The sequence below is a fragment of the Papaver somniferum genome, chromosome 1 (assembly GCF_003573695.1).
Source record: "Papaver somniferum cultivar HN1 chromosome 1, ASM357369v1, whole genome shotgun sequence".
NCBI lineage: Eukaryota > Viridiplantae > Streptophyta > Magnoliopsida > Ranunculales > Papaveraceae > Papaver > Papaver somniferum.
Genome location: NC_039358.1, coordinates 242476584 through 242488947, shown reverse-complemented (window position 1 = coordinate 242488947; position 12364 = coordinate 242476584).

The window sequence follows — 12364 nt, the reverse complement described above, 5'->3', positions numbered from 1 at the left end:
TGAGTCAAACTGTAGCCATTGGTTGATCAAAAGAATTAGTATTTAACGGTAGATTAAAATTGATATGTAATGCATGGCCAATGAGCATGAGTCAAAACCTTACGTATCCATTGGACCAGAACACTTAGCTACTTGAGTGCCTCTCCTTCTAGAACCCAATATTTATAAGGGTTAGCAGCAGTGGCGGACCCTGACTCTAGCCCCCCAAAGATAATTTTAACCATGTAAAAGCCCTTTATTTTATCTTATATTTAGTATTTAGTCCACCAATATCTAGCATTTAGCCCCCCTATTTCTTTAGAATCTTTTTTAGCCCCCCTCAGAGTATTTTCTGGCTCCGCATATATGCATTATTAGACTTCAGATTCTACAAAATTAAAACCCTTAATTATGTTGTAAAATGGGATTAGTTCCCACAAAGTAAAGTATCAAATAAGTCAAATCGAAGCACCCAAATCCCACCCACCGTTTGATTTATTCGTCAGTACGGCATGGAAATATAGATATTAAATTTGGTGAAAGTTAATGGACGCTAAGTATCTGATTCTCTTAATCTACTTCATTTATAACTACACTAATCTTAATTACTAGTATATTAGCGCAATTGGATCAGTAAGAACATATATAGAGCTAACTAAGGATGATGAATGAAGATAATAATGAAAAGTTTATGGGAAAGATATGTGAGATATATGAGACCAAACATGCATTACGGAAAGAAAGAAAAAAAGAAAGCATATGATCTGTTAAGTTTCCAGCTCTATTAACTTCTCTATGATTAATTCCCACTTGAGTCTGAGCATCAGAGAGATTGATTACATTCATTCTGAGTACAACATACATTTTCTTCTTCAATAAGGGAAAACTTCTTCCGAGTATCCCATACATTCACTCATACTGCTGCTGTAAGAAAATCGTTAATTAGAAATGTAGGAATTCCTATGGTATTTTACGACGTGGGTGCATGATAAATACTGCCGGTAATAGGATTGGCCTGAAAGTGTAACAAGACTAAATCAGTAGGATGGGCAATGTAGGTACACGAAATAGGATTGCAACGTGTCATACCAAGTAAGGTAAGGAAATCCTAGTCAAAGATCCGTGTCAGTGACCTGTCAAATCAGTCAACATCAGAAGGCGAAGTACAAATCCCAAGCGCGGAGATAACTCTCCACCCCGAATAAAGTAGAAGGACCATCAAGATACTAAGGCGAAGTCACGAAAAGATTACAAGGCGAAGAAGATAAAACCGCGAAGTAGGAGCAGTAGGGTGCAAGAAAAAGGACAGGTGTCCCGACAAGACCACGTGAAGTCAGCGAAAGGTGGGGAAAAACTTTATGGAATATGCTCCGGGCGAAGCATAAAGTAACCTCGGCGAGATGATATGAGAAGTATGCCACTAAGGTTGCTTAGGCCTATAAATAGAGACCTTTGGACAATGTAAAGGGAGAGATCTTTTGGAGAGGGAAAGTTCTAGCATAGGAGAGAGAAAGAGTTAGGGTTTCCTTGTAATTCATACGCTGGGAGAAGGGGTTAGGATTTCCTTGTAACCCACGAGTGTAACTTGTATTTCGCTTGAGATTAATAAATAAGTTTAAGTTCTAGTGTTTATTATGTCTTAGATCTTGCGTATTCTCCATTTGGGTGTTTTGCTGGATTTCCAGTAATCACATTTTAGCGCTAGAAACAGAGAACTTAGATTGGGGATTTATCTTCATCTAAGAGTTAGAAAAGGAAAGAAGTTGTCTTAGAGATTGTAGAGATTATAGATCTAGCGAGTTGTTTGAAGTTAGGGTTGTAAATCTTGAGTTTTTACATTCGTAGACAAGGTTGGGGACATAGAATAGGAAGAGATATTGGAATTTCGTGTGGAGAGCACAAAAAGATAGTGGAAGTTGAAGATTGTTAGATGGCCAGGGCACCAAATCGAGCAAGGCATGTGATAGCAACAAGAAGAAGCAAATGTATAGAGGCGAGGATAGGAAGGATGGAACGGGCCGGAACATCAGCTGTAGGAGGCAAACGAGAAGAGAACCAGCGGCAGACAGAGGAAGATGGCCTCAGGGAAGGTTCAGTGCACACATCCGATACAGACACCGTTGTCGAGGAGGAGATGGAAGAGAATCTCGGAGAAGAAAACATGACGTTGGACCACCTAAGGGAGACGCTCCACCGTGAACGAGAACGGGACCGGGACTTGGCGGAACAACAGGTGCAGTTGGAAAGGCATAATGCTAGGTTGAGGAAACAAAACCGGCAACTTAACGAAAACGTGTAGATGAATGCCATAGATTTGGAATGAAACATTGTATCTTCGGAAGAAGATGAATTGTGGCATGACCACGAGGAAGATGAAGGAGGACGAAGAAGAAGAAGATGAATGAATGAATATGAGGAAAGAGACTTGAGAAGGGCACTGGAGATCTCACAATGGGAAGATCAGAGGCGGAGACATGAGGAGGAACAGAGGCACGAGGATGAACTGCAACGTCGGGCGAACCTTATCCGAGACGAGGAGGAAAGGCGACGACCATGCGAAGGGAGGCTTAGCGTGATGAGAGGCCATCCTCATGAGGAGGATGGAGGAAATTTGAACCAAGAAGTCCTGAACGAGTTGAGAGACATGAGGGCTTTAATTAATAACTCACGAAGAGGTGGAAGAGTACAGTTAGCGGAAGCAATAGAGGAAGCAGATAAATCGCCATTCACCTATGAGATCATGCATACAGACATCTCGAAGAAATGCGTGTTACCAACACTTGCAAGCATATTCAGCGGATCGGAAAGTGCAGTGCAACACTTGAAGAAATATACCCTTTCACTGATGCAATGGGGACGAAATGACGCAGTACTTTGCCAATATTTCCCCGCGATCTTAACAGGGGAGGCATTAGCCTGGTTCGATGGACTACCAGAAAAGTCAATATCATCATTCAAAGATTTGCATAGGATATTCTTGACGACGTACATAAGCAACAACTTGTTGAGACCAGGGATAGAGACACTGTTCAACTTGAGGAGAAGGCCAACAGAAAGCTTGGGGGGGTTGGTCACGAGATGGAGAACAGTGTGCAGCGAGTTAGCCGGGAGACTTGAAGAACGAAACTTCATCTTAGCCTTCGTGAATGCTTTGATCCCAATGGACCTGCTGTACACACAGATATTCATTGTTCGAAACTCGATAACGATGAATGAGCTGAGGGAGTACCAGGAGGAATACATAGCGTTGGAGCAAAAGCAGAGGCAGGTCAGCGAAATGACGTTGGCCCCAACAAAATAAGGCAATTATAGGCTATTACCAAGGGCGGTGCACGCAGTAGAGGATAAAATCGGGCGAGAAAAGGGAGAGCCAGCAGTTCCCGTCCCAATGAAGCTTGTGGCCGTCTTGAGTGGAGATCAGGAGTGGATTGATCAATAAAGGTATGAGGAGTGAAAACGAAGAAATCATGAGCCACGAAGCTACAATACGGGATACCAACCTAGGAATAATCAGGGACCCAGATACGGGGAAAGGAGGCCCAATGGACCAATATTTGAAGATGTGAAACTCCCACGACTTAACACAACTGTGGAAATAGTGTGGGAGGCAATAGTGTTGACGGAGAAAATCCTGCCCCCACCAGATTTCGGAAAAGAGCCCCCACCAGGGTCTCGAAGTCATGAATTTTGTAAGTATCATCACTTCCATGAACACCAAACAAGTGATTGCAGGAGCGTTCGTCGAATTATACTTCGATTGATAGACCTAGGGAAACTCGCGCATTTCCTAGAGGGTTATGTGCCACCCCCTCCACCTCGTGAGAATCAGCCAATATACTGGATCGAGATATACCGAGGAAAGCAACAATTAAACTGTAATTCGATAATTCACGCGGCAAGAAATCTCCAAGACTTTCATGACAATGTGCTTAAAAGAGTAAACAAGAGGGATTTCGAGGGAAACAAAATATTCAGCGTCATGACGAAAGAGCCGCTAGCGTATTGACAGAAGAGGGAGATAACCTTCTCGGCGAAGGATGCATCTGATGGGAAAATTTCGCACACAAATCCTCTGGTCGTGACCTTGGGATTCAGAAATTATTCCAGATGGGAGGAAGAGCAAGCTGAGGAAAGGAGAATTTGGGCAATAGACAAAATCTTAGTTGATATTGGGAGTTCAGTCGATATCCTCTTTTACCATACCTTTAAGACCATGGGATATAAGGACTCGGATCTTGTACCTTCTACATATAGCATATATGGATTCAATGGGGTCGTGTCTAAGCCGAAGGGGGAACTGACCGTGAAGATTCTCGCTGGCGAACTAGAGACGAAGGTCACAGTCTGTGTCGTAGATGTCGATTCTCCCAACAATGCTCTCATAGGGTGGCCTTGGATACATGGAATAAAGGGAGTTGCGTCGACATATCACCAGGAAATCCGGTTCCCAATGCCAAGCGAAATCGGCGAGATAAGAGGAGATCTGAGCGATGCAAAAGAATGTATACCAAAAGACGTGCATAACTATGAGGAGAAGTTAAGAAAGAAGATGGAACAAAGGAATAAAGTCAGCGAAGAAAGAAGAGCCGAACAGCTGATGGTATTTACGATATATTCTAGCAAAGAACTGAGCGGAACGCAAGAGGATGAGGAGGAAACCAATGAAGCAAAAATTCGTATCGAGGAAGATAATAACGCAATTCTAGAGGAAGGAGGCCAGGTTAATCAAAAACAAGGTGGAAAGGCCAAGAAGGGGAAGGTTGCTGAAGGAAATGAAATGACAAAGAATAAAAATGAAACTCCCACGACAAAGGAGAAGCAAATTCCGAGAGAAGGAGGGAAGATGAACCGGTCAAGAGGCAAAAACGCACAAGGACAAGAGGCCGAGGAAAGTGTTGAAATAAAAAATTCACAGAATAAATCGAAAGAAAGTCGCGAAGACGAGGAGATGGCCCGGTTAAAGGAAGAACTTTATCAAGAGAGGCGAAGGAAAGAGGATCTGGTCAGGGAACGAATAAGGTTAGAAAGGGAAAATGAGAAGTTGGTCGTCAGAAATAATTATTTGAAAAGGAAGCAGGCGGATAGTAATATGCAGGAGGAGAGATATGCTATGGGATAAGAACGAACTAAATAAAGGCATTACACCCGAAAACGAGAAGGCTTGGGACGACGTGAGCAAAAGGAGCGAGAAGACTTGAAGAAGGCCATAAAAAGCAGCAGAATAGAATTCAGGGAAAGGGAGTATCGAATGCAACAATCAATAGCAGTTACTCGAGGAAGAAACAATATCCCCGAGGAAATGAGAGAAAGTGATTTGAAAATGGTAAACAAATGCTCAATGAATGAACCGTGCAAGACAGAAATAGCAGCGCTTTTCTGGTTAAGGTAAAAGGATCATGAGAGCTTGCAAAGTCTCGTCGCAAGATGGGAAGCAATATGCAAAGAATTGAAGGGAAGAATATCAGAAGAGGAGTTGGTGCGATCGTTCATCTATGCTTTATCAACCGGGCAGCCGTTATTTTCCGCATTATTCAAGATAAGAAATGCAGTACGAATGAAGGAGTTGAAAAATACCAAGCCGATCACATTTGTATGGAAGAAGAATATGAAAGATATAATGACATAAGATAAATGTATTCGCTTTATTTTGATGATAAAAATGAAACGATCGATGTACTCAATTTTCAAGAGAATAGCTATAAAAATTTGATGAAATAAATATCCGCCGAGTAACCAAAGACAGTAAGACCTCAAGATTAGGAGGCAAATAATGAATATGAAATAAAAAGTTTCTAGGGAAACTTAAACCCTTTTCCTAGGAAGGCTGGGAACCCACGACATGCACCCTAGTTCGCATGAAAATGCAAGAGGCAAAGACCTAACGCATGTCGTGGACAACTCTCAGGCAGAAATCTACGGGCAATGATAATACATATCCGTTGAGGGTCCCTTTTATGATGGCCTTCGGTAAGGGGTGCAGAAATATGACCAAGGCGCCGACGTATTTGGTTGAGATGCGGGAGCCTAGGATTTCTGGGGCGTTATCGACCATGTCCGTCTGGAAAGTCTTGGCTACGATGCACTTGATCCAAAGAAAACCCCTTAGGGTGTGACTTTGTAACCCCGAGCCTTATCGGCAAAGAGGATAAGAAGTCACGAAAACAACTGAATTTCGTAATAACCGGATGGGAGGAGACCAACATGCATGTTAGGGTTAACCTCCTTGAAGGGGCACTCGGGGGGAATATAAAGGGATGGCACCCTCCAGATTAGGGAGCTGTGTGACCAAAAAAGACGGCAATGTCATGGGACTGCTATTCATGGGAATAAATAGGCCTATCATATTGTCGCAGAAAGAAAACTTATCAAAAATGTTAAGGCGAGGTTGATGGATTGCTACTCGCAAAAATAGCAAGCGCCCGAGACTTCTCCGAAGTAATACCCTTAAAAACAGGGTGAGGCGCAATAAGACCCTACTTAGAAGGCGCAATAAGACCTCATAAGCAAGAAATAAACACAACTACTAAAACAACAAACTTATAAAGAGCATTCTCAGAACCATCTCGTGTCGATTGGATAATGCCAACAAGAACAAGAGGCAAGTATATACTTTTATATTTTTTGTTCTTTTGGCATTAACCGCACGAAACTACAAAGCACTTAAGATACAATCTAAGGCTACAAGACAGGGCAAGAAGGAACCTGAAGCAAAAAACTAAGACTGGGCGCATACTTTAGCAACAAGTGCTCCTCACTCTTTTAAATTAGCATTCTCAACCTCGCCGAAAAGAAAAAGGCAACAGGGATGAGTGAAGAAAGAAAGTCGGAACTAAGGGTGATTTGAAAACGAAGATGAAAACTCGCAAAAGAATAAAAGAAAAGTATATACTTAAAGGCTTCACTATTATTTTGAGAGTTTCCATGGTCAGTATGTACTTGAGGAAAATATAGGAAATCAAATAAACACACGCTTGATAAAACAGAATCATAATATCATGAAATATGATGATTCCCAAAATAAAGCGTTTGCCCCCCAAGCTTGGGAGCGCCCATAAAAAATTATTAGTTATAAAACATTAATCTGAGACGAGAGAATACAAAACTAAAAATGCTACTGAGGAATGGCACTATCGATGATGGTTGACTCAGGAATCTCGCCGCCTTCCTCGGTAATGCTAAGTAGAAGCTCCATGGACCCCTCGTTGTCCTTCGCGGTGTCAACTTTTGGTTCCTCGTCGTCATTAAGAGACAATTCCTCGTTGGTAGGATCAACAGCTTCATCATGAGGCTTCTCATCATCAGAAAAAATCTCCAAAGGAAAAGAAGGAGGAGGAATGCCATGCTCAGCGCAATAGTCACTGAAGAGTGGAACCTTCAGTGACTATTCTTGCGAGCAGTCTTGGCTACCTTCTTGGAAGAATCGATGTTCTCGCCCATATTATCATTTAGACTCTCAATCTTCTCATTAAGACGAGAAACGTCACCACGAGCTTCATCTCTCTCCCTGGTGATACGAAGGACCTGAATCTTATGATGCTCATCTGATTCTTCGAAGATAAAAGAAACTACATTAGAAACAAGGAAGTAAGCCGGGTCAAACAAAGATAATAATACACCTAAAAACTACCTTCCGCCTGAAGGATAGTAGTATTTAAAGTACTCTGAACATCAGAGTATAGATGATCGAGCTTAGCGACTTTGAGGTTGGAATCTTCAATTTGAACACATAAGTCATGATACATTCTATCCCAACCTTCACCATGAGAGGATTTCAAAGTGCTCTTGTCAGACTGAATGGCGAGAGCGCCTTTTTCATGGGGACTTGCAGGCTTGATCGGAGGAGAGGATTTCGCAGGTTTTGGACGAGAGGAAGTGGCTAATTTAGCTTGCAAGAGTTTCAACTTTTTCTTCAATCAATCAAACTCCTCGTTTAAACCATCCACAGTGTTACGAGACCTACGAAGAGTAGCTGCGAGCTCGGTTTTGCTTTTTATCACTCGATCGTAATCTTGCTCTAGTTTCTTATAGTTGGGTATCGACGAAGAATGAAGACTCTGCGAGGTAGTAAGAGAATTAGAGACCCGTTGAAGCTCTGACTTAAGGCGCAGGTTGTCATTGTGGAGATGGAGGTTCAGTTCCTCGTTACGGGAGCATTCAACTGACAGACTGTCCACTTGCAAGCAAAGGGTATCGGCCTTTTCATTAAGGATGTAGTTCTCAGAAACATAAATATCATTTTGAGTTGTAAGATTCACCATCTCAGCGCGAATATCTTCCAGCGAGGAGGAAGCTTCGTCGGCGCTCATTTGACGTTGCATGCATCAAGCTTGATGAAGCATAGAATAAGAAAATAATGGAAGCAAAGTCAAGAACAATAGAGGGACGTCCAAGAAAAAAGAACTCACTCAAAAGCTTCTTTATCTTTTGGCCTTTCTTGCAGGAATGATCTTTTTCTTTCTGAAGGTCCTCCGATAAAGCTTTGATTTTAGCTTCATCCTTCCTAGCCATATCGCGAACAAGCCGAATTTCCACTAGGGTGGCCATGTGACGGTAGACTTCCTGCGAAGCAAACTTGAACTCGGAAAATAGATCCCGGAGACAAAAAGGAAAAATGGCAGAAAAGGCAAAAAGAAATCACCTGGTTCATCAAGGCAGAGTACTGCTGGACAGAAAGATTCATTGAAGCACTCAAAAGCGCAGATGATTCTTGGGAGAGGAAGTTGTCAGAAACAAAGGCGGACAAAGACTCCAAAGCACGAGATCTCATAGCCGGATCTTCTTGAGCCTTGTGGTAGATACCTCGAAGGAATTGCATGTCAGGGTCGAAGGGAGGATTTGACATTACAGGTCGGACAGGTTGTTTTCCCTTCTCGCCAAAGGGAGGTATCTTCGGAGAATTCTTAGGATGTTCAACTCCTGGCTGAACAGGGGAATCGGAGACCTTGGAACGAGTAACAGAATCAGCTTCTTTCAGAGGAGCAGGAGCACTAACTGAAGGGGACTGTTGCTTAGTGCGAACGAGACGACCAAGGTGAGCGGAGGGTTGTATTGCAGCTAAGGCATCCACATCCAGGGTCTTTCGCGGCCTCTTGGATGCACCAGAAGGAGGAGCACTCGTCTGCGAAGTCAAAAGTTAAAAACCAAAAAGACTAAAATTTACAAATAAAAGGCGATAAGGATGGTACCTGAGAAGAAGGAGGAAGAGTAGGATGAGAACGTTTCTTGTGACCCTTGGGTACCCCAGAAGGGGGTAGTTCTCCCTGCGAAGAGGCATGACGTCAGGATTGACAATTATCACAAAATCGCTAACAACAGACGAAAATGATACTTGTTCAGAGGGAGTCTTCTTAGCAACCACTTTCTTATCCTGTCGCGCCTTGACAAGTCCAGCAGCAGGCATCACATACTAAAACGAATTGAGAAACATAAGTACAATTGATAGTTCCAAATGATACGAATCGCAATAGGAAAAATCATACCTCGCTAGGAACAGTCCAGCGAAGTCTCCATGGATCACATCCCGCGAGGTAACAATGTATGGGAAGGGGACCATTGCGAGGAAAGCCCTTTTCATCGTAACCTCAGACGAAGGGACCGCCAACTACTAAAGGAAACTTCGCCCAGTCATCAACAGGGATACGAAGTTAGGAATCCACATCCAGTAGAAGCTCCTTAATGGGGGGAGAAACCACCTTCCTAACAATCTCAAGACCCTACTCCTGATACTCCATGGTGTTTATAAACATAGCTGAATAGTTGTCCATGAAAGAGTCTATCTTGAAATCCAAGGAATCAAATTCGTCCGCTTAAGAAGGGATTTGCGAGATACCATCGCGAGAACGTACTTTGAACTTGTTGGCAATTCGAATTGCATTACCAGTAAGCTGGAAAACCCCGCACTGCAGCCTGGCGAGAATCTCCAAGAAAATGGGATTTGAAGGATCACACAAGGGGAAAGATAGTCCCGCTCTCAACTGACCTAGAGAGATTATCACCTTATTAGCATACCAAGTGTCCGAACCAAGCCACCGGTAGTTCAGTTCCATCTCTTGGGTAGCAAGAACAGCGGGATCTGGGGAAGAATCAACAACTGGAGTTAAGGTTAAACCTAAATCCTGGAGCTCTGCTTGAAATTCCTCAAGAGTTTTACGTGAAGGAGATGCAGAAACACCTTTAGGAGACATGGTGATGAATAAAGTAGAGGATTTCGGGAAAAAAAGGTAAAAGTAAGAGCAGATATCAAACAAGGAAAGAGCAGAGATTGGAAGAGGCAGAAAAGATACTCAAGTAAGGGTGGAGAAGTGTATTTATAGCAAGAAGAAGGGACCGGTAAAACCGGTAAGCGTCATGATCGAAGTAAAGGTGACCGATGACGGACGGTTACCCAGGGAACGTGGCCACGTGGAATTATGGGTATGGAGAACGTGACGGTTAAGGAAACTGAAACGGTTCTTATTCCATCCTCGCAACAACTTGGACAGAATAAGAAAAGGCAAAATGTAGGTACACGAAATAGGATTGCCACGTGTTATACCAAGTAAGGTAAGGAAATCATAGTCAAAGATCTGTGTCAGTGACCTGTCAAATCAGTCAACATCAGAAGGCGAAGTACAAATCCCAAGCGCGAAGATAACTCTCCACCCCGAATAAAGTAGAAGAACCATCAAGATACTAAGGCGAAGTCACGAAAAGATTACTTGGCGAAGAAGATAAAACCGCGAAGTAGGAGGAGTAGGGCACAAGAAAAAGGACAGGTGTCCCGACAAGGCCACGTGAAGTCAGCGAAAGGTGGGGAAAAACTTTATGGAATATGCTCCGGGCGAAGCATAAAGTAACCTCGGCGAGATGATATAAGCTGTATGCCACTAAGGTTGCTTAGGCCTATAAATAGACACCTTTGGACAATGTAAAGGGAGAGATCTTTTGAAGAGGGAAAAGTCTAGCATAGGAGAGAGAAAGAGTTAGGGTTTCCTTGTAATTCATAGGCTGGGAGAAGGGATTAGGATTTCCTTGTAACCCACGATTGTAACTTGTATTTCGCTTGAAATTAATAAATAAGTTTAAGTTCTAGTATTTATTATGTCTTAGATCTTCCGTATTCTTCATTTGGATGTGTTGCTGAATTTCCAGTAATCACAGGCAACATTAAATTTCCTGATGGTAAAAAAAATATATAAAAGAAAATCCATTCCTAAAAAAAATATAGTTAACTTTTCTAAATGAAGAAAAACAAAAGTATTTACTCTTTCTTTCTAGTGGTTAAAGAAGCGCAAACTAGAGCACCACCTCTCATTTAACGTACAAAATATCAACAAAAAGATGGGAGGTTAAAGAACAGGAAGGAAAACATATTCCCCTCCAACAACAATAATTGATAAGTTATGGAAACAACTTTCGTATTGTAATGAAACATTACATCATTGATAATAAAGAAATGGTATGTTAATCATAAAATCAAAAAAGAAAAATTCTCTTATAATGGGTTAGATGAAGATCCCTCTCCAATAATAAGCTAGATTTTTACTATACCAACGAATAATGTTACGCCATGTGTATGTTGTATATACGAACACGTACCATGAGTTTTCAAAGCAATGTTGGTCCAACTCGTCTCTCTCAGACTATGAGAGTTATGGCAGACTTGGCTTAGCCTTTGTTGATTGGATCATAGATAGATGCCACAAGAGTCGATGAAATTCTGTTGGAGAACAGCCAGGGTAAAGCCAAGGAATATCCCATTTGTACCCGAATAAAAGCATATATACTTGTGATAGCATTTTAGTGCACACTTTAGGCTTCACCTGGTACGCGCTATATACGTGCACAGGGACTGTGATGAAGGCCCTCATGTAAATGTAATCATGTTTATCACTTTTTTTCTTCCCAATTTCGTTTCCAATTCGATCAACATGGATTGTTTCAAATCCATTTGATAATAAAGAAAACTCAGTCCACAATTATCGTTAAACTCTATCAACTCGATTATACTTGGCTTTCAATTTCTTCAGATTAAAACCTAACCGATAAAGCGTGGTGTAAAACAGGACACAAACGGTGTTAAAACTGACTCAGTTAGGAACGTTATTCGTCTCAGAACAATGAGTGCGAGATAGGAAAATTTTAGTTAAAATTAGTTTGAATCCCATTTGTTCCAATTCTTGAGAGGATCACACCGTGCCAGCGGTCATCTAGTATATATATAAAGGGTAAATACCGCCATTTAGTAACGAACCTTAGTTGTGTTGTTGTAACTACTGGAAATCCAATAGTACACCCAAAAGGAAAAACAATCAAGATTTAAGACATGTTTAAGTAATATGAACTAGGAAATCTTTATTGATGAATTCTAAGGAAACAAAATACAAGTTCTTGAATACCAGGAAAC